We start from the raw sequence: 27,627 nt of genomic DNA, 5'->3' as shown, positions 1-27,627 counted from the left end.
TTCATCATTTTTTTCGCGCTTCTCTCTTTTCTTTGCTCCGGTTTTACCCTCTGTGTGGGGGCGGGGAAAGAGGTGTGGCCAAGAGCGAAAGGCGTGCCGTGATCGTTCCGCGTCATCGGTTGGAGCCACCGTCACACAGCGCGGCAATTCGGTTTACTGGTATCATGGCAGACGGTCGCCCAGCTGGACCACAGGTATATACACTTTATAGATTAATTGTTTTCCATGTTAGCTAGCCAGCCTACTCTTCCCACAGCCCTGATCACACTGCACAATTTAGTAAGTGAACACAAATCTAGCTACCGAATTAGATAATATGTCTATAAAAGTCGATTATTACCATCAGTCTATAAAGTGTATCTACCTGTGGTCCAGCTGGGCGACCGTCTGCCATGATACCAGTAAACCGAATTGCCGCGCTGTGTGACGGTGGCTCCAACTGATGACGTGGAAATTTCACGGCACGCCTTTCGCTCTTGGCCAAAATGATGAACGTAAAATGCGAGACGCAAAGAAAAGCAGTGTGACGCGCAAACAAAAGAAAGAAACGCAGAAGAGGGAAAGTACTGCAGAAACAAAACAGGAAAGTAAAATGCAAAATGCTAATCTTATATTTGCAATATATTTTTTTTCTCGTCACCATTAAAGACCCTAATTTGACTCCATAATTTGGGGTGTAGACATCATGGTTCCTATCATGACCACTGTGAAGAAATCGGAGTCTTCTTGAAGTTTCTCTTCAAAGAACCATTTCACATCAAGCCATCTTAACAACTCAATTATGCACACATTTAAAACAAAACTGGAATCTACCTTTAACATAGTAGACAGAAAGAAAAGGAAAGAGGTCATGTTTACATGTGTTAATAACTGTGTTGTTACATGTTAACAAGACATCAACAAGAGTGCAACGACTGGTGATGTATTCAGTAGTATAGTATAAGTAAAAATGCTTCTCATGTAATTATAATTACATGTATCGTCATAGTTATGACTGCGTATTTTCTCTTATATATTCAGCCTGTATCAAATGTGTAATTACGCAAAAGAACATGTGCAGCTGCCATGAAGATATGCTTGTGTATACTTATTGATACAAATGTGCCTTTAAATCAGCTGTACTATTGTAATCCATGTGTAACAGCAAAGACATCACCAGTAGTTATATTGTTGTTGCACATATCATTAATGAATAACTACACAGTTATTAGCGACACAGTACATAGTGAGACCAGATAATGCACTCGCATAAGGATGGGGAACGTCAAAGGAAAGTAAGTAGAAAAACAGGAGTTTGAAAACTAGAGTTTGAAAGATGTACAGAAAATGACATTCCTAACAACCACCTGGAAGACCTGGTAGACTCCAAAACTGTGCCCATCAGATAAAGAGCGCTTAGTTTTCATCTTTGAGAGAGAGAAGAAAATCAAGCTGGACCTTCTAGATGAGGAGTGAGGTTGTGTGGACCGATTCAAGTAACAGAAGGCAGTAGGTACGCCACCAAAACATCGAAAGGCTCCTCAAACCATGTCTACAACCATCGGGTAAGCATGGAGGATGAATGCAGGTACATACATATATACAGGCACAAACAAATTTGAATACATCATGCAATTATCTAAGAAATTAACTCTAGATAATGACACTAAACACACCGCTATGAAAAAAACAAAACAGACTTCTTAGACAAAGAAGCTACCACTTGGATTGTGAGAAGCAATCTTACAGATTTCTTTGAAAAACTGAAAATTCTTGGACAAACTAAAAAGACCGCCAACACACATTGTGCATCAACATTATTACTGTGCTAGTGAGCTGTTGCAGGATTCTACTCAGCTGGAGGTTATGATAACTTGAATTTACAGCCAAGAACAATGTACACTAAGCAGTTAACCATGTATAATAATTGTGGACACACAATGGAAGATAATCCCCGAGGAAAGACAACGCTAAGAGGATGAGTAAAACATGTAAAGCTACACTATATTGCAAAAAGTATTTGCTCATCTGCCTTCACATTCATCCCAAAGGTCAGGACTCTGTGCAGGCCAGTGAAGTTCTTTTCGCTCATCCATGTCTTTATGGACCTTGCTTTATGAAGGGGCCGTCCTCAAACTGTTCCGACAAAGTTGGGAGCATGAAATTGTCCAAAATCTCTTGGTCTGCTGAAGCATTAAGAGTTCCTTTCACTGGAACTAAGAGGCCGAGCCCAACTCCTGAAAATCAACCCCACACCATGATCCCCCCTCCACCAAATTTTACACATGGCACAATGCAGTCAGACAAGCACCGTTCTCCTGGCAACTGCCAAACTTGGACTAGTCCATCGGATTGCCAGACAGACAAGCGTGATTCATCACTCCAGAGAACATGTCTCCAACTGCTCTAGATTCCAGTGGCAGCGCTTTACACCACTGCATTCGATGCTTTGCATTGCGCTTGGTGGTGGAAGGCTTGGATGCAGCTGCTCGGCCATGGAAACCCATTCCATGAAGCTCTCTGCGCTGTTCTTGAGCTGATCTGAAGGCCACATGAAGTTTGGAGGTCTGTAGTGATTGACTCTGTAGAAAGTCGGCGACCTCTGCGCACTATGCGCCTTAGCATCCTCTCACTGTCATTTCACTGTCATCACTGTCATTTTACGTGGCTGACCACTATGTGGCTGAGATGCTGTCGTTCCCAATCACCTCCACTTTGTTATAATCCCACTGACAGTTGACTGTGGAATATTTAGTAGTGAGGAAATTTCACGACTGGACTTGTTGCACAGGTGGCATCTGATCACGGTACCACGCTGGAATTCACTGAGCTCCTGAGAGCGACCCATTCTTTCAGTAATGTCTGTAGAAGCAGTCTGCAGGCCTAGGGGCTCGGCTTTATACTCCTGTGGCCATGGAAGTGATTGGAACACCTGAATTCAATGACTTGGATGGGTGAGTAAACACTTTTGGCAATACAGTGTATATGCAAATAGAAACCAATGGGAAAGATGTTGAGTTTTACTCAACAAGATTACATTGCCTAAACATATACTTGAAGTAAATGTGACAACCCACTTAATTTCACTGAAACAACAAAACTAACTCAGTTTCAGCAAATTACATGCATTTATTGAGTAATATCAACAAGAGAGCACTGAATAAAATCAACGGCAGAGCTTCAATTTTTTTATATAGTCATTATTTGCTATCCCAGCTTTGCTAACGCACCCTCAGATATCACATTGTTCTATTATCCATATGTACATATACCAGCCTCTGTATCCAGCCAGTTCATCCATTCTCCCAAACTCTGTCCATTTTTCTGCTCTGAAAAACTACACGTCCCCCACATCTGACTTTCTGCTTCATCTGCTTTTTGTAAACTTTCAGTTTGCTCGGTTCTCTTTGGGACTTGCAGCGGTAAGCAGAGAATGTCTGAGAGCTAGGGGAAAAAAAACAGTCATCACATTGTTGAAGAAAAATGAAAAAGCAATTTTCCACAGCAGCATGTTCGGCTCCAGCTCTATTCCAGCGAACATTTGCTTGAATAAAAATCTACTTGGAGATATCAGGGGACAAAGCTAATATCTTCTTGCTATTAGGGTGGCGTGAAGCGTGTAAAAACAAAGATAGGTCTTGTTTTATGTCTGATTTGTGATTAATTATTTGCACTCCATGCTCACTCAGGTTCAGATGACAGCGTCTAATAGCGAGTTCAATGAAAATTCTCTCTGAACTGTCACTTCAGCGCCTCCAACTAACCTTTCTCCCACCTCGACCTGTGTTCACTTAACACATCCATCTCCATCTCACCACCTCCCACTCAAGCCCCAGCCGCAATCTCTCTGTTCAGGTACAGCGTGATCATCACCTAGCCCACGTCTCCAGAGAGGATCAGGCCTACAGGTTCCTTACAGCTAATGCTGCACCTATGCACACTTAGCATAACACTGCAGCAAAAGAAAGTAATTACTAACATACAGCTAGCATTGAAAAGGAGGCTTCGCTTGTCTTCAGCAAGCATGATTATTTTGGCTTGATTTACTTGGCTGATCATTCCAGCCTGCTAGTGCAACGCAGCGCTAAGAATACTAAGTCAAGAAAGGTCCAAATGTTATAGTGGAAAGTCAAATTTTGATGCTGTTGTACGTCGTTTAACTGAGAATTGTGATTGTCACATTGATATATTTGTATATTAAGTGGTGGATAGTAACTAAGTAAATGTAATTTGTTACTGTAATTAAGTAGTTTTTTAGTGTATCTGTACTTAAGTTTTTCCATTTTGGGCGACTTTTTACTTTCACTCCACTACATTTCAGAGTCAAATATCTTACTTTTTGCTCCACTATACTTTGAGAAATCTGTCGTTCCTTTTGGTTTTTGTGTGCATAAAAACGTAACATGTCAAAACAAAAGAAGTGCAAAGCAAGAGCACCAATGATGGAACTAACCTAACCTGTAAGTAGAGCACAATATAGAAATATGTACGCATATGCAGTCGTGACTGGCGGGTTTCTTTTTTTCTGAGTTCATACAAACTCTTTCATTTTATAGTAAATCAGTTTGGGTTAGTTTATGTTTATGAGCAGAGGCCTACAGATCAACACAGTAAAGGAAAACTTCTTTGTGAGTTTAAAGCCAGTTTTTATTAAACTCAAACTTGGAACTAAGTTGTAAATAAATCTGAAACTGAAACTTTGCTTGTGTGTAAAAAGTGATTTCAGAGCCACTCGGTTCTCCCTGATGGAAACTGTTTACCTTCAGTGTTTTGTGCTTCTGATCATTTTAATAGACGTCAGCGTCACTAATTAATGACGTTCTATTAAAAGACTGGTTTACCAAGAGAGACGCTGGAGGACTTTCACCTGAAATGAGTTCATGAAGCCAGTCTGGTTATAAAAATGATAACAGGACCAGATCAGAGCCAGAATTCCTCTTTTAGTACTTTTACTTTATACTTAAGTACATTTGAAGGCAAATACTTTAGTACTTTTACTCAAGTTGAGGTCTAAAGGGAGGAACTTCTACTGTTACTGGAGTGATATTTTACCATGGCCGTCTCGACTTTAACTCAAGTACATGGTTTGTGTACTTCGTCTACCTCTGTCTACATTATAAGCAAATCATTCCTTTCATCAACAGATATGTCACGTGATTATGAGTAAAGGTGGATGCACTCGCTGAACATGTGGCATGGTCAAAATTCTATTGTTGACATTGACCAATCAAAAGCCATGCTCAGCCAAGAACTATGCTAAGATCAAACATTTGCTAAGCTAAATCTAAAAATGTGATGTATACACACACACACACACACACATTTCTAAGCCGCTTATCCTTATGGGTCTCGGTGTAGCCGGAGCCTATCCCAGCGGTCAATGGGCAGAAGGCAGGAAACACCCTGGACAGGTCGGCAGTCCATCGCAGGGCAGGCAGACAAACTGTAAATGTGAGATATAGACAAATTAGCTTGAAGTCTGAGAAGCCATATATACCCTGTACGTTACTTATGTTTATTTTATTCAAATAAATGAACATTCCATTTTGTTGCTAATAAAATGATCACAACACTATGGAAACTTTGCCAAATGCTTCAAGTTGTCCTATGATAAATCCATGCTTAGATGCTCAGTGTGGTGATTAATCCATGCTTAGATGCTCAGTGTGGTGATTAATCCATGCTTAGATACTCAGTGCTGTGATTAATCCATGCTTAGATGCTCAGTGCTGTGATTAATCCATGCTTAGATACTCAGTGCTGTGATTAATCCACGCTTAGATGCTCAGTGCTGTGATTAATCCATGCTTAGATGCTCAGTGCTGTGATTAATCCATGCTTAGATACTCAGTGCTGTGATTAATCTGGGTTTAGATACTCAAGCTGTGATCAATCCAGGTTTAGAGACTAAAGATGTAACTAATCAAGGTTTAGACACTAAAGATTTAATTAATCCAGGTTTAGATACTCAGGCTGTGAAATAATCCAGGTTTAGATACTCAGTGCTGTGATTAATCCAGGTTTAGATACTCAGTGTTGTGATTAATCCGGGTTTAGATACTCAGGCTGTGATCAATCCATGTTTAGTTACTAAAGATGTAATTAATCCAGGTTTAGATGCTCAGTCTGAGATTAATCCAGGTTTAGATGCTCAGTCTGAGATTAATCCAGGTTTAGATACTCAGTGTTGTGATTAATCCATGCTTAGTTACTCAGTGATGTGATTAATCCAGGATTAGATACTCAAGATGTAATTAATCCAGGATTAGATACTAAGTATTGTGATTGATCCCGATTTAGATACATAGTGTTGTGGTTAATCCAGGTTTAGATAATCAGACTGTAATTAATCCAGGTTTAGATACTCAGTGCTGTGATTAATCCAAATTGAGATACTCAGACTGTGATTAATCCGGGTTTAGATACCCAGACTGTGATTAATCCAGGTTCAGATATCCAGACTATGATTAATCCAGGTTCATACCCAGGCTTATTATTATTATCTTATGATCAGTTATTTGTTACTTCAGATTTACCATTAATCAGACGCCCAGAGCCAGCCCTGGATGCTATTGTGAAATACAACACGCTAGGTTTGCTGATTTTTGCCCCTACCTAGTCAACATGTGCATCACCTACACCAACCAGTGTGGATACGCAAATACAGTCTGACCATATAATCCAGTTTGCTCAGCTATGTGAAAAGGTCTAGTCTTCCTCCTTGTGGCTGATATTGCTGTGTGTGGAGAAGTTGTGCTGGGTGAAGTTGTGCTGGGTGAAGTTGTGCTGGGTGAAGTTGTGCTGGGTGAAGTACCCTCTAGTTTCTAATTAGCCCCTTGTGTAATTCCAGCAACCCCTGTCATGTGCTGTCTCGCTCCCATAGGTACGCTGTATACAACGTACTGCAATCACTAATGAGACACATCACACTTTCTGAGCACTGACAGGCTAGCTGAGAAATTCAGGTTACACCTTCAGGCTGCAGGTTAATACCCAGGGAATGAGAGATTCCTACAGATCCATTACACCATGTGCTTTTACCAATAAAAGAAATAGTAAGACTGGCTGACCTGCCTTGCATGTGCCAATTATTGGTTATGTCAGTGAAATACTGATTCAAAGTGCAAGGTTAATTTAAAAAGAAATAAATAAATAAAAATTCTGCAGTGACTCACAATTCCATTTTGACACACACACACACACACACACACACACACACACACACACACGTATATATATATATATATATATATATATATATATATATATATATATATATACATGAAGATTAAAGACCCTGAGTGACCCTTATTAGTCCCACAATGGGGAAATTTAACTTCCGTAATCTAACCCATCCATGTATTGAAAACCACATAAAAAACACAGACACTAGGGGGCAGTGAGCACACTTGCCCGGAGCAGTGGGTAGCCCTATCCACAGCACCCAGGGAGCGGTTAGGGTTTAGGTGTCTTACTCAAGGGCACTTCAGTTATGCACTGTCGGCTCAGGAGATCGAACCGGCGACTTCCAGGTCACAAGTTTATCTTGGTCTCGTCAGACCACAGGATGGTTCCTGTTCCAGTAATTCATGTTCTTGGACTGCTTGCCTTCAGCAAACTTTTAGCAGGCTTTCTTGTGCATCAGCCTCAGAAGAGGCTTCCTTCTGGGACGATGGCCATGCAGACTGAGTTGATGCATTGTGCACTGTATGGTCTGAGTACTGACAGGCTGACCTCCCACTTCTTCAACCTCTGCAGCAATGCTGGCAGCACTCATGTATCTATTTATTGAAGCTAACCTCTAGATATGATGCTGAACACATGGACTCAACTTCTTTGGTTAACTCTGGTGAGGCCTGTTCCAAGTGAAATCTGTCCTGGAAAACCGCTGTATGATCTTGTGCTATAGCTCAGTTTCAGGCTGTTAGCAATCTTCTTATAGCCTAGGCCATCTTTGTGGACAGCAATAGTTCTACAGGGTGAGTCAAAAGTCACAGGACACCATTTTATTTTATTTTATTTTATTTTTTATTATCGACTTTTATCTCTGGGGTCATCTCAAACAAATTGTGTATGCTGAGAAAATCTGCCACAAACACTACCTTCAGCACCGCATCGCGGAGGCTTGTGACAGCATAAAAAATAAAATAAAATAAAACGGTGTCCTGTGACTTTTGACTCCCCCTATATTTCTCACATTCTCAGAGAGTTCTTTGCCATGAGGTGCCATGTTGAATATCCTGTGGCCAGTATGACAGAATTGTACCCAACATACCAGATTTAGCAGCACTGCTCCCCATTCACACCTGGAACCTTGTAATTCTAACGAGTCACATGACACCAGGGAGGGACAGTGACAAAATTGGGCACAATTTGGACATGTTCGCTGTGAGGTGGACTCACTTGTGAGTTACATTAATGGCTTGTGTGTTGAGTTCTCATTTTCAGAGGACAGTAAATCTGCACTGCTATACAAGCTGCACACTGACTACTTTAGATACTGCGTGTATATATTTAACACTATTTTACCATCAACATTACATATAAAAAGTCAGTAGGCACAAGAAGGTTCACTGCACATTTTGGAGAATATTTAAGAGATTTATTTACTATAGCCACTGCAAGCCCTGCTTCATATCACCACCACTGTAAAGAAATATGGGTCTGGGCCTAGTTAAAAGCATATATTGCAATTTTTCAGGCCCAAAGCTTCATGCTAAATTGAAAAGTAATCAGTACAATAAAAAACATGAAGTGCAATGAAATGCAATGCACACATGAGATTACTTTTTCCATAGTCATATGCAGAATAAGTGCCAAAAAGAAAAACAAAACCTCTATTACATTGTTTTTGCATCACTTGACCTCTTTCCTGAGAAACAACACATGAGGATTTGCATTTTAAAAATGGAATGCTGGATTAATGAATCGAATACAATAAACCTTGAAATGAATTCAAGCCACAGCCATTGCTTTGCACTGTGCAGTACATCAGCATTAATTGATATTTTACACCACATTTTGGCATGTTTTCCACATGATACTCTATAAATGCCATCTAATGTGCACTACATACATATTATAAGAACATATTTGTCCTTATGAATCAGAATTTTCAAACAAATTAAAAAACATATTGCATATGATACCAAAATATAAGAACATGAGTAGCCAAATCAATGTTCAAGTTCAAAACAAAACATACAGCTTGGTATTGGAATTTGGGTCTGAAATCAGTCCCTGGCTGCCTACAAACAGGTTCTACTTCTCTACAATTTACATAAAAGGTCAGGTTAAGTTTAACCCATGTACTGTATACTCAGAGCTATTCCACCCCAAACTATAAGCCAAGGTACTTAAACATATCAGGCGTAACATGATCATTACCATTGTCCATGTTATCAGCTCCACTTACTATATAGGGTCACTTTAGTCCATCTGTTTCTCTGATACTTTGTTAACCCCTTTTTGCTCTGTACTTCAGTGGTCAGGACCCCCATGGACCCTCACAGAGCAGGTACTAGTGTCTGATCCACTCAGACCAGCACAACACATACTAACACTAATCAGTGTCACTGTAGTGCTGAGAATGATCCACCACCCAAATAGCACCTGCTCTGTAAGAGTCCATGGAGGTCCTGACCACTGAAGAACAGGGTGAAAGGGTATGCAGAGAAACAGATGGACTACAGTCTGTAACTGTAGAACTACAAAGTGCTGCTCTACAGTAAGTGGAGCAGATAAAATGGACAATGAGTGTAGAAACTAAGAGGTGTGAGTTTATGAAGTCTTGGCCGCTGAATCATTCTTTGTGATAGCTGCTGAGATTTATGTGAATGACAGCACCAAGTGGCATGTTTATTGAAAGTGATAAAAGCAGTCCAGAGGTGAGCCCTTCAGCTGGCTGGCAGGCTCAAATCCCAGTTGACCAAGGCCTTGTCCCTCTGGGAGAGAAATATGCTGGCATGCGTGCATCCCTTGTCATTAAGTCACACTTCAGCCAGCTGCTTGTCTGCATTGCAGAAGCGAACAGTTAGCGGTCTGAGCCAGCTGCGTGGGCAGTTGCTCGAGAAAATGGGGTGGCAGCCTTCAGGCTTCATTCGTGCTGGAGAAGGCATGTGCAGCCAAAAGTGATGTGAGTAGCTTCAACCCTCATGGAAAAAGGAAATCAGATGCTGTTAGCTTTTAAGGTAGATAAAGTTCTGTTTCGTGGCTATTCTTTCCTCTAGAAACGTTAGTGGACAAAGAACTACTACTTCCCTTGGCTCTGGGTTTTTTTCAAGATGTTTTGAAACATGTTGGAATTCATATTTTCATGGGCAGAGCAGTAGCATAATATGTTTAAGTGCTCTAAACAGTTTGTTTCACCTACTGATAGCAGTAGAAGAAGCTAAAGGTCTTTAAAGTGGAACTCGAGACACCATTGATTCCTCTCAAGCCTACACACCTACTACCCTGCTGACAAAACCCATAGAACCCATGCAGCGTTTCTGTTGATTTCCGATGGTTTCGTAATGTCTTTTGGCTTTTTCGATGGCTTAACGTCACAATGTAAAGGATCCTAATGGTTTAACCAGGAAACTAGTGCTTCAGAGATATAGAGTGAACAGTAAATCGGAAGTGTTCCCTAAGCTTTACTGAAAGCAGCTCAGCGGGTCAGTTAAAATGTGTTACTAAAGAAAACTTCAAAAATACAGAGTAAAAATGAAAAATTCAGTTTGCCTGAAATATCAAACATTGCTTATGTAGTTTATTTAATATATTGATTTTAGCTCATTTTCATGAAGGGTGCCAAACATTCTGGAACGGACTATATAGCTGCCATGCCCCATGTACTGGTAGTTGGGATTTATTTGCATTATCTTGTTCATAATTGTAATCTTTCCATTTATGTGTGCACCAATTCCACCACAACAATAAACACCAATAAAGTGATTCTGAAGCTGATCCTGATGCAAAGGTTTTGCTGCCCCTGGTCAAATCATGTGTTTTGCTGATTTTCAAATTGATAATAAGTTAACAAGATATCTGCATAGATACATTTTAACATGCAATTAGTGTTGGTTTACTGATTTTAACATCCATCCATTCTCCAAGCCGCTTCTACGTCAGGGTCGCGGGGGGGTGCTGGAGCATATCCCAGCAGTCATCAGGCGGAAGGCAGGATACACCCTGGACAGGTCGCCAGTCCATCGCAGGGCAGACAGACAGACACAGACAGTCACTCACACCTAGGGGCAATTTAGCATGTCCAATTGGCCCGACTGCATGTCTTCGGAGGAAACCCACGCAGACACGGGGAGAACACGCAAACTCCACACAGAGAGGACCCTTGCCGCCCGGCCAGGGAATCGAACCCAGGCCCTCCTCGCTGTGAGGCGACAGCGCTACCCACCATGCCACCGTGCCGCCCATTGATTTTAACATATTGGAAAGAAAATAAAACATACAATGTGGCCTGTGCAAAGTTATAGCACATTTTATACTGTCCGTTTTTTTAAGATAAGAGAAGATAAGATAAGGCCTAAGATAAGGCTTTATTGTCATTCACATCACATGTGGTACATAAGGTGGAACGAAACATTGTACTCACGTTCCTACTTTAATCATGCACTAAAAGTTTTAGGAAAATAAAGACAACTTTAAGTTTGCTCGCTGATGTGTTAAATCACCAAGACATGTCATTTGTGTATGGAAGCATTTGACTGGATTACTGAGAACACAGACTGCAGATTTTCCAGACTATTAAGACAGACTATTAAGGGGAAGTAGAAAAGGAGCACTTACTACATGCCAATCTTTGTGCTTTTACTTGCCCTGTTTGGCCGCGTTTGAGTTACTGCGGCCCATAAATGGAGAAGAGGGCTTAGAAAAGAAGGCCCCAGTTCTCCTTGCAGTACAGCTTTGCATTAAATTTTCATGGCCAAGCCATGATGGACTTACTGAGGTCCATCCCTCAGGAATGACATCTAATAATGCCACCGTGCAACATTTATCACGTCACAACCGCTCATTAAATCTGCGAAGCGATGTCCTCCCTCCCTCTCTCTCTCTCTTTCTCTCTCTCTCTCTTTCACTCGACCCCAGGTGGGACAGGGATTATTAAAGGGGCTAAAAACAGCCGGGCACAGAGTGGCCTGGATGTGTGAGCTCTTCGAGAGGCAGAACTGGAAGCTACGGTATCAAAAAAAAGTAACGAGATCTGAGCTATGTAGGCCACTCGCTGCTTTTATGTCATTCGTAATTGCGGATCTGAGTATCAACATGGCCACCAAATCCCTGTGCGGCACTCAGTTGGATCGGGAGGGGGTTGTTGTGACAGAATTTATGGAGTATATTGACAGAAACCATTGGGAGATGTGTCAGAGATGTATTTGAAAGGAAGCAATCTTGTCCTTCAGGTCTGACAGAGAGAAGCTAGAAGGGTTTAAGTGCATTTAGCAAAGATTTTTTCAGATATCTTGTAGTTAGCCAACTGCATTCTATAACATGCAAGCATTTGATGAAGTTTTCATGCTCAACACTCAAATACATAGAGCCTAGAACCACAGTGGTGAGCCCTGAATGATGGAGCCAGGCCTTCAGTTCAGGCCATGAAAGACAACACTCAGTCAACTCAACAAGAAAAAAGCTGTTGGGAGTTTTAATATTATTTCAGTGTCAAGCCAGCATTTCTCAACTTGTTCCTCAGTGCCCCCAACTTGTCCACATTTTTTTCTTCATGCCTATCTGATGTGAGTTACGTTGGAGCCAAAATGTGGCCCTAAGAACCAGGTTGGGAATCACTACGCTAAGCTTGTGCTCTTGTGCCAGAGACAGGGATTTGAGTCAGCAACTTAATGCAGTCTAATGCTTAACTTCCTTGCATCTTGATTCAGATTTGCGCTTAACTGATTGTGGACTTGACTCAGACTCACACTTAACTGACATATTGCTTGACAGAAACTCACATACAATGGACTCTTCACATGACTTGCTCCCACAGACGCCAGATTCAAACTCAGACTCGCACCTCAGAGACTCAGGACTCAACTAGGACTCGCACCTCAGAGACCCAACTTGGTCCACCGAGACTTGGAGTCACACCTTGTAGACTCAAGACTCAACTCGGGCTCACACTGCAGAGACTTGAGGCTCAACTTGAACTCTTACTTCAGAGACTTCGCACCTCAGAAACTACACCTTAGAGACAATTGAGACTTGACACAGATTCATATCTCAGAGACACTTGAGAACTTGCACCCTACTGACTCAAGATTTGACTCAAGCTCACACCTTGATTGGGACTCCCACCCCAGATAGGCTCCCATCCCAGAAGCTTGATTTGGACTCACACTCCAGAGAGTTGCACACCAGAGACTCAAACAAGCACCGCAGAGACTTGAGACTTGAATTGGCCTCACACCCCAGAGATTCAAACAAGCACCCCAGTGCAATTCGGACTTGCACTCCAGTGGTTTGAGACTCAACCCGGACTTGAAATAGTAGTATTACTACAATACTTTCAGAGTTTAAATGATGATTCTCCATCCATCCATCCATTTTCTAAGCCGCTTCTCCATCAGGGTCGCGGGGGGATGCTGGAGCCTATCCCAGCAGTCTTCGGGCGAAAGGCAGGATACACCCTGGACAGGTCGCCAGTCCATCGCAGGGCAGACAGACAGACACAGACAGTCACTCACACACTCACACCTAGGGGCAATTTAGCATGTCCAATTAGCCTGACTGCATGTCTTTGGACTGTGGGAGGAAACCGGAGAACCCGGAGGAAACCCACGCAGACACGGGGAGAACATGCAAACTCCACACAGAGAGGACCCTGGCCGCCCGGCCGGGGAATCGAACCCAGGCCCTCCTCGCTGTGAGGCGACAGCGCTACCCACCACGCCACCGTGCCGCCTAAATGATGATTCTATTAAACAAAAATGAACTACAAATTACAGGCAGTATTTTTAGCTCATTTTTAGAAAATCCTTAGGCCGTCAGGGTTCCCAACTAGCCAAATGTCCTCAGTACACAAATCTATGATTCCTGTTTTCTTACCTCTGTGATTCTTGGATCCAAGAGTTGTAGTGGAATGTTCTTGGTTATATCAAATTCAGGATGTTCATTCAGTAGCAATGTACAGAGTCTGTGTCCACATTCTACTGACTTCTGAAGACAATTGTCCATCAAGAGTCACTGGTGATGAAGCAGGGAAAATTCTTCCTGGGCTGGATGGTTTAGAGTTTCAGCAGAGAAAATGTGGTCAGATGCACTTGATCCATTTCATTTTGGCATTAGCATATTGTTGTAGGATAATGGCAAAATAAAATATTACATATTGGAGACAAAATCAATAACACTTTCATTGTATTCACCTGTTACGAAGTGGAACTACAGATGTTCTTTGGCACATTTTATCTATCAGTAACACAAAAGGCTTTAGCTCAGGTGCACAGATTCAAATAAATCAGCAGTTTTATTTCCGCTTATCAATCCGCAAATTAGCAGATGTAATCGCTGTAATTGAATTTGGCTGTGACAAAAAAAAACGCCTGGGGAGAAATAGCTTTCCACCATTCAATTATTTATTATCTCATTACCTTAGATTTCCACTATCTTAAGTTGAGCCATTGATGACCAAAAGGAAACCCAAAGATTCATTTATCTCTTATATTAAGAGATAAACTCCATATCCACTTTCACCTGCCGCAATTAATCATCGCTCAGAAGATCTCTCTCTCTCTCATAGTTTCATTATTGCTCTTGTCTGTACCGCTGTTGAGGACTTCTTGACCACAACAAAAGGCTCCAAACTGTTTTATGAACTCAGGAACTTAGGCGTATGATTATCTCATGATTACTTGCCCATTTTGAAGCTCTCTATGTTAATCTAGGTGGGGCGCTTTCAGATATTATGGGAAAATGGGAGAGTGTGTTATTGAACATTCCCATCCATGAAAGATAAAGCCATTCTTTATTGAATTCCCGACTAAAAATACTTTTGTAATTAATAAGCCTGTTTACAGTGCAGTAATTTGGAAAGTTCACACCATCCATCGATTTAATTTCCAGTCAAAAAGGCTAAGAAGTACAAATTATTCATTCTTCAATGTCAGGAGAAAAACAGTTGTTTATCAGGTGTAAAGAGCTGTTAATCTAGGCTATATGTGATTGTTTGCTCAGAATATTAGAATAAATAATGTTAATATTAGAATCCATATTAGAGTAAATACATGTATTAGAATAAATACATGTAATATTAACACAATAAGTGAGTTTATGTATGTCAAAATCTTCACTCAACCATTTCCAAACCTCTCCCAGATGATGATCAGTATGATAACTTAAAAAAGTAAGAAACCTGGTTGCCATATAATGTTGAGTTCTCTAAACATCAAATAATAAATTAACAGAATTAAAAAAAAACTAAGATCATTTTTCTGTTAACTTACTATAAGAAGTTCAATGAACTCAAAATTTGAAGGCAATCAGGTTATTTAGACTCATGCTTAACTTACTTTAGTCTTAACTTGGATTTGCACTTAACTGACTTTAGACTTGACTCAGACTGACACATGGCTTGACTGAGACTCACATTTAACTGACTCTTCACATGATTTGGACTTGTTCCCACATACAGTAGATTCAGACTTGGACTTGAACTTCAGAGACTCAGGACTGAACTTGGACTCACACCTCAGAGACCCAAGACTCAACTTGGACTCACCCTTCAGAGACTCAGGACTCAACTTGGACTCACACCTCAGAGACCCAAGACTCAACTTGGACTCACCCTTCAGAGACTCAGGACTCAACTTGGACTCGCGCCTCAGAGACCCAAGACTCAACTTGGCCCTTCAAAGACCCAACTTGGTCCTCCGAGACTTGGAGTCAGACCTCAGAGACTCAAGAGACTCGAGGCTCAACTCAAACTTGCACCTCAGAGACTCAACTTAGACCTCAGAGACTCAGACTTACACCTCACACACTAAAGACTAGACCCAAACCTTAGAGATTCAACTTGCACTCCAGAAACTCAATTCAGACTCACACCCCAGACACTTCAGACTTGACATAGATTCATATCTCAGAGACTCTTCAGAACTTGCACCCTACACACTCAAGATTTAACTCAAGCTCACACCTTGATTGGGACTTCCACCCCAGACACTTGAGACTTAGGAAGTTAACAGAACAAAAAAAAAAAACACAGAGTATTGGTCTGTTAATTTACTATTAGACGTTCAATAAACTCAATCCAATTTCATTTGTAACTATTTTCTTGAAAATGATAAATTCTTCTTATTTTTCACTGCATTCAAATATATTTGCATACATTCTAAAGATATGTGGTGTTTCTTTCCAAGCAAAAACACATTTACTCCCAAGATAAAGGGTTTACCATATTGTGTCTGAGACAATATTTTATTTTACTCCCCCCCAAAAATGCCCAGAAGCCTCTACAGCTAAACATAATAGCATACTATTCAGTGTTAACTGTATCCAGTCTTTTCCTTTATTACAGCTTCTGTTCTTTTCAGGAAACTTGCTTTTAGTTTTTCAAAGAAATCTGCAGAGATAATTTTCCACGTCTCCAGAGTTCAGTTGTAGTACTTTGCATTTTCTGTATCTCACAATCCAAGTGGTGAGACCAGCAGGTTATTTTTTCCCCATTTCTTTTCCCAGTTAGAGCTTCTTGACAGCTACACATAGCATTGAGCTGTCTTCTCACAGTGGAAGGTGGGACAGAAACACCTGTGGATGTTTTCAGATCTGAAGCAGCTTGATTTTTTTCCTCTCTCTCAATAATGAAACTTTTTAAGTGCTGTTTATCTGATGGGGACAGTTTTGGAGTCTACCAGGTCCCAGGTGGTTGTTAGGAGCCCCATTTTCTCTGTAGCTTTTAATCAGTTTTAAACTTCAGTTTTGGAAATTCCTGTTTTTTCCTTTGACTTCCTACTTCTTATGCAAGTGGATCATCTTATATCCAACGTCCCAATTCCAGGGACTGGGACTGTACCAAACACCAAAGACATGAAAATTCACTCCATGCTCTTAGAGCCATTGAGTGACAATAGATATTTGGTGATGAGGTCAATTAATAATACTGGAAATGTACCTGAGTGTGAATAAATTGTATCTATTCAGATGTTCTTCAGTGATGCTCTTATGTGTGCCAGAAAAGCAATATTCACCAGCTTATATTGTTTACAATGGAGCAGTCATGGGCTGGAGGTTAGGGAACCAGCCCTGTGACCGGAAGGTTGCTGGTTTGATCCCCTTGGCTGACAGTCCATGACTGAAGTGCCCTTGAGCAAGGCACCTAACCCCCAGTTGCTCCCCAGGCACCGTGGATAGGGCTGCTCACTGCTCCAGGCTAGTGTGCTCACTGCCCCCTAGTGTGTGTGTTCACTAGTGCGCATGTATGTGGGTGTTTCACTGCATGGATGGTTTAAATGCAGAGGTCTAAAGATGACTTACAAAATCATATTGGCTGCATCAAAAGATACTTTAATGTGAAAATTAACCCAGATTTGTTTGGCCAGGTAACTTTGTCTATTCCACAATGGTCCAGGTGATGTCCTTGTGCCCACTAAAGATGCACTTTCTTGTTCTTTCAGAATGAAATCAGTACCCAACCTAGTGTTTGCCTAGTGTAATCCATCTGAGAAAAATTAGATAATTTGTTTATTTCTGAGATAACTTGTAAGGATTTGAGGCAACCATCTAAATCAGGGGTGTCCAATCTCCTCTTGTGGTTGCGGGTTTGCATTCCTAATTCAAGCAGAATTACACCTGATTCCACTTGTTTAATCAGTTAGTGCCAGTCTTCAAACAATTGAGTATCTGAGGTATCGTCCTAGAATGAAAACCTGCAGCCTCACATGCCCTTTGAGGATAAGATTGGTGACCTCTGCTCCAAGCATTGGCCTATCAATTCAGGAGATCATGCCTTCAGCCTGAATTCAGCCTGATCCCCTGCATCGCTACAGTTATCCATGGCCGGGAGTCCAACAAAGCACAATTGACTTTGTTCTCTCTGGGTGTGTAGGATGGTCCCCTCAGTGCGATTCTAGCCAATGTGGGCTGATTGTTTTCCCTAGCACATGGTAGCCATCATCCATCCAGCACCATGGGATCAGGGAAGACCTATATAGTGAGGGAACTGGTTGTGGCTAAATTGGGGAGAAAATTGAGTGCTTAAAAATATCATTTACCTTGTTCTGGCCCATTTGCTTGCTTGCAGGATTCTTGCCATTCTTCTTTGACCCCTCTGATTTCCCGGCTGTCTTTGACCACATGATACCGGATCACTGCTACTTTGAAAAAGCCCATGAATCATTATGGATAGGCCATTAATCTGTCACTCCCTGTATATTCTGAAACAATTTACTCAAACCCCGCTACATAACAGTGACATAACCATGCCATAAACATGTCATGGCAGATGTCATATTTAATTTTAGTACAGGAAAGTACTTTTAGGTATTAAAGATGTATTTCAACAATACCTAAATTATATAATTTAAATAACTTTAGTACACATAATTAATCTTTTTCTTCACCTTTTATTAGCTGTATAACTCAATAAATAGCAACGAAGCATATACATCCAGTACTATATTTACAGTCTATTCCAGTTGCAATACATTGCAAAAACTCCAATTCCAATTTCAAAATGAATTAATTACAAATTGATCTCTTCAAAAAGAGCACTCAAAGCACCACTGAATGCCTTTAATTTATGCTGAATATTTATTACTAGTTAATAATAGCTTAGTTACAATGTAAATATGCTGAAGTTGTCATAGGTTGTTAAAAGTAAGTTTAAAAAGTATAAACTTGAAACATATGTACTTTTATATCGATCACCTGTTTGAAAAGTACACTTAAATGTGTTTTTCTTTCACTAAGCAGATTGTTACCATATATTTAAACCATAATCTGCTCACCCTGTTGATGTCTTGAACCCCAACAGCAATGACTTATTACAACACTGTTTTTCCCAAGTGTATACCATGTCCGTGATGGAATGCAGTCCGGTCAAAAATTATCAGCAACATCTCTCTGACAGCCACCGTGCGATCAATATCCCCCCGGCACTACTGTATCTCCTTCCAGTCAGCCCACATTACAAAATGGATCATTTCCTCTGCAGCCCAGAGGAACGTGAGAGAGAAATTCACATCTGGAGAACCAGCTAAAACCCAACCAGCTGTTTTTCTCACTGGAACATGTGGAATGGGCTCATTTTAACGAAGACGCACTGTGGTTCCCCTACAAGCCACATTATTTTTTTACCTAAATGTTCCTGCTTAAGGCAAAAGAGTTCCACTGCCTGCTGCTTGATGAATCATTCAAAGATGAGCGTGGATGGTGCTCGGCAGTAATGACTGCTGTAATTGGCCTTGAGTTTGGGCACATATGAAAGAATTCATGTTTTCATAACCTTAGAAACATTTTTGTTTTAGGGCGTTAAGCTGAAATGCTTGAAATTCATTTTTTTTTATCTATTGCTGATGTCTAAGTAAAGTACTGCGCAAAGGCCAAGCTACATATATTTAATTATTCATTTAATATCCAGTCAAAGCACACATTAAGTACAAGTTATTCATTTTTTAGCATCATTGAAAAAAGCCAAAAACATTTAACAGAGAATTACACAGAAGACTAATATTTTTGGGATTTATTGTGCCCACCTTTTGCCTTTATTACAGCTTCTACTCTTTTTAGGACATTTGGTTTTAGTTTTCAAAGAAATCTGCAGGGATATTTTCCCAAACTTCCAAAGTTCAGTTTTAGAAGTTGGTTGCATTAACTACTTTTCATGATCCAAGTAATCCCATACAAGTAATCCCAAGTAATAATACATTCAATGATGCTGAGGTCTGGACTGTCCAGTTGAGGTTTGGATTAAGAACACCTGTAGCTTCTTCATTTGATTTACAAGTTTTCCTCTCCTCTTTCTTAGTAATGGCATCTTGACAGCTACATATGCTTTCAGACGCATAGCATTTAGTTGTAGGATGGGCGAAACAGTGGAGCGTGATTCCAGCTAATGCAGGAATCTTTTAGCTGACGTGACAGATTTGGCTGATTTTTCCTTTTGAGTCTTGGTCCACCTCAGTGTTTCTTTCTCTTTTCCTGCTGCTTCCTCATTGCAAGGTGTAGCATTTCTGGAAAGCTGCTTTGGGATTGTAGCCACCTTTACATGCAACAATAATCACTTAACAATCCGACTAATAGCTCTTTTGGAATAGAATACGTCCTTGTAAGCACCTCATTTAAAATAGACTTGTCCAACTGAAACCATTTGGAACACCATTTCTATCCAATTGTGGGAAGAATAATAACCATGTAAATGTTTATCCAATCACATTCCCAATCGGAAAGTTTAGGTACGTTCTGCATGGGCGTCGCATAATAGTGAAAGTTTATAACGTTCAACATAGTGGAGTAGACTGCAGAGGAGACGAAGTTTACGCTCTGATCTTGAAAAGACAGCGGTGGGACAGGTGTCCAGCTTATGTGCCTCAGATCATGACGTCTTCATCTTGGCCTTCTTTAATATGTACATGTGAAGGATGTTTTCCTGAGTCTGACATAATTTTAAAGCAATTAAAACACAAGCACTGCTCACTGCTGCTCATCTCACTCTGAGATGGTTCTCTCCACATGCATGTAAGTTTGCATCAGATTACTTGTAGTGAGCATGCAAACAGTTTTTCCATGAGGTTGGTGAGTAGAGTGAGCATAAACACCTCAGTCTATAATCTATAATCGGAATATATCCATCGGATTGGCACACATCTTTGCATGTAAACACAGCCACTGACTGTTGTAAGAATTGATTCTTCTGATCTGAGTACTGTTCTTTTTGCTTGAAATGAGACTGACCGTGAGCCAAAGAATAGAAATATCACTGCAGAACATATTCACTGAAGAAAAGCCATTAAAGTTTCAGCCATTAGGAACTGTGTAAAATATCACATCTCCCACCATTAGCTGATTGCCAGTTGTCTCTCAGCAGTACACAAAATAATGACTTCATCATGGTCTAAGATTTTATCAGTCTTTTTGTGTGCATGTGTGAGTGAACATTTTCATTGATGTCCTGCTTATTTCATCTCCTCAGGGGGTTGCAGGTCATGCCAGGCCATGTTACAATCAAAGCCAGACTGCCCAGTTGGAGAACACTCAGCAGTTCTCCAGTCAAACGATGGGATGCCAGACCTCACATCTGAATTCATGTATCCCGATATCTGTTAGTAAAATTGATACTGCGAAATGGACAGCATGCAAATGTGTATGGATGTGAAGCTTTTGCAAAGCCTAACTTTGACAGAGTGTCAAAACAGCTACAATAATTTACATTTACATTTACAGCATTTAGCAGACGCTCTTATCCAGAGCGACTTACAAGAAGTGCTTTGTCTATCTAGAGAAAGTATCTTTGCTATTTACCAATAGCTTAGAGAGAAAGACAGTCCTGATCTCAGATACTGCTAGAAATAAATGTCACTGCAGACACCAAGAGAAAAAGAAACAGAGTTGAACGCAGAACTCTGTGCCATTCAATGCAATACAATAACAATAAGATACAATACAATAAATAAAATAAAATAAGTGCAGCTTATAATTCAGTGCTCATTTAAGTGCTGTGTGAAGAGACGGTCTTCAGTCTGCGTTTGAAGACAGCAAGAGACTCTGCTGTTCGGACAGCCAGTGGGAGTTCATTCCACCACCCAGTACAGAGAACATTCTCGACGCTTGTCTTCCGTGCACCTTGAAGGATGGCGGGTCAAGCCGAGCTGTACTCGAAAGGCTCGTGGTACAGTTTGAGATTTCACCATTTTTATTTTTATATTTATTTTATTTTATTTTATTTATTATATATATACTTATTTTCCCAGTCCGTGTAAAGATTCATTCCAGTTCTCCAGTCCATGGAAAAGATTCAAGTCCTCTAGACTTTCATTAATGGTTTCTGACCCCAGATCTCTGTAACGGATACCTAGCAGAGATATGTGAGTTGAATCTCAAGTCTTTTCTTCATGCATTTGTTGCAGGCAGAGTTGATCACTGTAGAGTTCTTCCTATGGGGCTTCCTAAGCAAACAATCCATCCTCTACATTTGTACAAAATGCAGCACACATCCTAACAAAAACAAAATCGAGAGATCAGATCACTCCCGTTTTAAAAGAACTGCACTGGCTACCTGTATCGTTCAGGATAGATTTTAATGTTCTGTTACTATTTTTTTAGGCTCTGTATGACCTTAAAGCACCGATTACATCTCAGATAGTCTGTCTGTTTATGTTCCAGCATGTTATCTTAGATCTGCAGATACCAACCTTCTGCAAACACCTTCAGTTAAATACAAAAACCATGGAGAGGCTTTCAGCTATTCTGCTTCTAAACTGTGGAGCTTAATCTTTTATTGCTTGACAGTCAAGGTCAGTGCTTACTTTTAAGAAGCACCTAAAAATGCATCTCTTTAACTCAGCATTTAAATTAAATTATGTCTCATAGTGTTTATATTTTTAATTTGATCAATTTGATTTTCTGACAGGATTTTAAATGAATAATTATAATGTCTTGTAGTACTAAGCTTTATTACCTTAATGTGATGCACTTTGAGTTGCCACTGGCATATGTAAATAAAAGTTATTATTATTACTATTATTATTATTATTATTATTATTATTACACTGCACAGAATGTAAATAGAAATAGGATGCAATGATATACAAATCATGTAAACCATGTTTTTAAAGGGTACATACTAGAAATACAACATATCAAATATATACATTTTATTGTTTTTTGTAAAATATTTGCCCATTTTCAATTTAATGCCAACAACATGTTCCAAAAAAGTTGGGCCGGGGGCATATTTACCACTGTGTTTCATCACCTCTTCTTTTAACAACATTCTGTGAATGTTAGAACTGAGGAGACACTGCTGTGGTTTTGAAAGTGAAATGTTTTCCCATTCTTGTTTGATATAGGATTTCAACTGCTCAGCTGTTCAGGGTCTCCTTTGTCATATTTTTCATTTCGTAATGCACCAAATGTTTTCAGTGGGTGACAGATCTGGACTGTAACAAGGCCAGTTTAGCGCCCGGAGTCTTTTGCTCAAGCCATGTGCATTAATGCACCCCTATACCATCATGAATACTGGCTTTTGAACTGTGCACTGATAACAAGCTGAGTGGACTTTAGCCTGGAGGACACAGCATCCATGATTTCCAAAAACATTTTGAATGTTGATTCGTCGGACCATAGGTCACTTTTCCACTTCACCTTAGTCCCTTGTAAATGAGCTTGAGCCCAGAGAAGGTGGCAGCATTTCTGGATCCTGTTTAATTATGGTTCGTCTTTGCGTTTTAGAGTTTTAACTTGCATTTGTGGATGCAGCGACAAACGCTTTTCATAGACAGTAGTTTTCAGAAGTGTTCGTGAGCCCATGCAGTGACTTCCGCTATGGAATTGTCTCTGTTTTTAATGCAGTGCTGCCTGAGGGCCCATAGATCATGTCCAGCAAATAATTGTTTTTAGTCTAATCCCTTGCATACAGAGATCTTAAGCAAAAGTTATTTGCTATTTTATATTGAGAAACGTTATTCTTGAATTGTTTGCCTATACAGGTTTCACTGAGTGCTAAACCCCTCCCTATTTTTACTTCTGAAAGGCTCAGCCTCTCTGGGATGCTGTTTTATACCCCATCATGTTTCTGACCTGTTGCCAATCAACCACCATGTGTTTCTTTTAGCATTACCCAACTTTACCAGCCTTTTGTTTCCCCCATCCCAACTTTTTTGGAGCATGTTGTTGACATCAAATTGCCCAAAATGGGCATATATTTTTCAAAAAACAATCAAATTTCTCAGTTTCAACATTTGATGTTGAATATGTTCTTTGTACTATTTGCAATTGGGCATTAAATAATTTGCCCGTCATTGCATTTTGTTATTATTTACATTTTGCACAGCAAAATTGAACCTGCAAGCTGCAAAGTCACAGATGTAAGTATTTAAAACTAAAGGCTTTTTTATGCACTACATTAAGGTTGGCAGCCTTAATTGAATCATTTTTGTTTGTGTTGCCAACATGCTTCATACACTCATACCAGCAAGATGATACACTAAAAGCAAATTACAGCCAAAATTACCATGAAAGCTAGTAGGGGTGCATTTGCAAATAAACCACAATATATTGCTGGGTAAAGTGTTCATTTGCATTTCATGTATTGGCCATTTGAATCTGGCTGACACATTCACTGCCTCCACGACTGGGACAGAAGCTCTCCTCTTTCAAACCTACATAAATTATTTACTCCGTAAGAAACTGTTCTAAATGGTGGTGCACCTTTCCCAGAGACATATAGGGCCAAAATCAAGAAGGCAGAAAAAGTTACTAGCATACGGTTCCATGGGCAGAATTGCAGCATTCTCAGTCAGGAGATTAGAAAAAAAAACATCACAGAACTGTAACCTTGAGCTTGGTGCTGAGTTTAGAGACAGCACCCGAGGCCGTCCCTCTTCACCGGGGCGATCGCTTTAACCAGATGATGGACCAGGAGTCGCTTCATTAGGCCTGTCTCAGTCCCTTGATGGCACACACATTTTTGGATAATCAGAGCCACACGCATGGACAGATTTTTTCTAGACAGTGAATGGCGTTGCCGATTCATGCATCCACTTTGAAGGGTTTCAGGAACGTCCAAATGTGAATTAGAAGGATGAAGATGGATGGAATGAGCTGCAATAGCCACAACTGGCTATTATCTTGCAAGCGTACCCCTGAAATGTAACAGGAAAGGTCGAATTAGCCTGAATCCCATCTCCCTTTGGAGGGAATAGTCATTATTGGGCCTGTTTCTTTTGGACGCTTTATCCTTCACCTTGTTAAATGGAGATAACAGCTATGCCTGGCTCTTAAACCCAGTACAAATGAGAATAGTAATCCTTCTTGGCTGCGGCCAAGCAAATGAGCAATGATATGGTAAAATTAGCCAAATGTTGTGTCCAGTTCTTTTATTTTCAACTTTACCTTTTCATGTTTTGCTATAGGTTGACATTGTGACAGGACCCAGTAGGCACATTCAAGCCACTGGGACAAACTAGCAGCAAGCAGCAGCTGTAATTTTACGATATCATTTACAAAGAAGGTCATTGGAACGTCTATGCAGTGTTATGATGGTCAGGTTTAGGTATGTGTCTCCAAAACAAGCACGGTCCCAATCAAGCTCATGCACAGACAGGAAACAGCTGTGAAAGTGAAAATACAAGGTATGTGCCTTGCCTGGCGGTCCCTGATGGGAGCATTCCTTGGCTGGATATGTTCAGTTGGTGGACCACTCTCAGTGACACTGATGTGTGTAAAAAGCCCTACCATGATCGTGTCCCTACCATGATCGTGTCACTGCTGCCCTGAAAATGGTCCATCACTCAAATGCTATCCGGTCAGCATTAGGGTCGGGCAGTCTACACTTATCTGAAATCTTCAAATCATCTAAAAATATTACTACTGGATATGGTTTTACTGAGTGGGGTGCACAAGCATAAAAGCATTGCAAGTGACATAAAAGCATATGTCACTTTTCTCCTCCTGCATTATACCAAAATTAAAGTAATGTGTGGTTGGTATAGTTTAGTGGCTAACACCTCTGTCTTCTATGCTATAGACTGCTTGGACAAGCACCCTACACTATACCAATAAGAGTCCTTGAGCAAGATTATACCTAATATTACCTTCGCCTACCTGTGTAAAATGATCCAATTGTAAGTCACTCCGGATAAGAGCATCAGCCAAATGCTGTAAATGTAAGTAATCAAAAAGTTGTGTTCACTTTCACTTATAGGTCACCAAATAAGTGAATCCAGTGGACAATTTTCAAGCTGTCGTTCACACATACATGCCCTCTAAGTTGCTTCTGGGTCACGGTGGGTGCTGGAGCCTATCCCAGCTGTCATCGAGCAGAAGGCTGGATACACCCTGGCCAGGTCACCAGTCCATCACAGGGCAGACAGGCACACACATTCACTCACACCTAGGGGCAATTTAGCATGTCCAATCAGCCTGGCTCCCCATCTTTGGGCTGTGGGAGGAAACCCAAGCAGACATAGGGAGATCATGCAAACTCCACACAGAAAGGATGTTGGTCACCAAGCCAGGGAATCAAACCCAGGTCCTTTTTGCTGTGAGGTGGCAGCGCTACTCACTGCACAAGCTAGAAATGTCAAGTAATACATTTTTATTACTGCAGCATTAGCTTCGAGTGATATCAGCTGGTTAAGCAGAGGACTGACACAAGTTTAGATTCACATCTCAGGGAATAAAGTCAAGCAACTGGCTATGAAGAACAGGATTGTATACATAGAAAATGTTGAATGTTTGTTTTACTGGGATATTTAAAATGAATAGGCCTCTCTCCTTGCATTAAGATAAGATAAGATAATCCTTTATTCGTCCCACAGCGGGGAAATTCACAGTATTACAGCAGCAGCAGAGTAACAGGAGTAAGGCACTCAGTAATAGAAATGGGAAATAGTATAAACCTTATCAACATTATAAATAATAAAAATTAAAGCTAAATCTCTAGACTATTTACAGGAAAATAAGGATAATAATAAAATAAAAGAAAATAAAATAAGAGTTGCATAGGAATGTTTCGCATTCCACCTACTCACTAATGCAGTTAGCTCACTGTTAGCCACTGCAAGCTGTCATTCAACATAAAACATGCACAGCACACATACTGGCTAAAGCAAGATGGATTTATCCTAGATGGGATGCAGTACAGTTTCTTTGAAGTGACAAATGGTACGATCTATACTCCCATGCATGCCATGCTGGTCTAAGCTGGTTTAAGATAGATTTTTCCTGGTCTGGTGCTGGTTTAGCTGGTCATGCCAGATGGTCAGCATCCATCCAGCATCCAAAATGCAACATATGCTGGTTTTGCTGGTGACCAGGCATGCGGGTCTATATCGGTCTTTCTAGGAGGGAGTAGTCTGCAGCTAGCAGCAAATAGCATAGCCTTGAAGCATTATTGCTGTTTACGTGACACTTGCAACTGCTTTTTGTGCTCAAAGGAGCGTCTTCTAAGTAGCAGCATTCTAAACGAAATTGACCTTCATTTTGCTCTGGAAAACAAAAAAAAACAGGTTTCCTGCCATTCCTCTCCGTTCTGTGTTTTAGCAAGTCACGGCCTTTTATGAAACTCAAAGCTGCTGCTAATTTAGTAAACATGCAGTTGTATGCAAAACATTTTGTGGATATTCTGAGTGCACTGCAAAAATGTTGTCTTGTCCTGAGAAATGATCTTAAATCTAGCGGAATTATCGAATATTTCCAAATTTGAGATGGTTTTGCACCAAATATAAGATTATCTAGACATGTTTACTTGTTTTAGGTCATTTTACTAAGCAAAATCTTCTCACTATACTGGCAAATAATTTTGCAAGTTTCAAGCACATTTCATAAAACAAGCAAAATTATAGTATAGTGAGAAAAGATGTACATAAATCAAATAAACAATGTGGTATATAAGGCAAGGTAATGTAAATCATCTTAAATTATGCTGACAACAATCTCAACAGGAGAATTATTAGATTTCTCCACTATTTAAGATCATCGTACTTGACAAGATCCCAT

This window comes from Pygocentrus nattereri, chromosome 2, assembly GCF_015220715.1.
Source record: "Pygocentrus nattereri isolate fPygNat1 chromosome 2, fPygNat1.pri, whole genome shotgun sequence".
Lineage (NCBI taxonomy): Eukaryota > Metazoa > Chordata > Actinopteri > Characiformes > Serrasalmidae > Pygocentrus > Pygocentrus nattereri.
Note: the sequence above shows the minus strand (reverse complement) of the source record.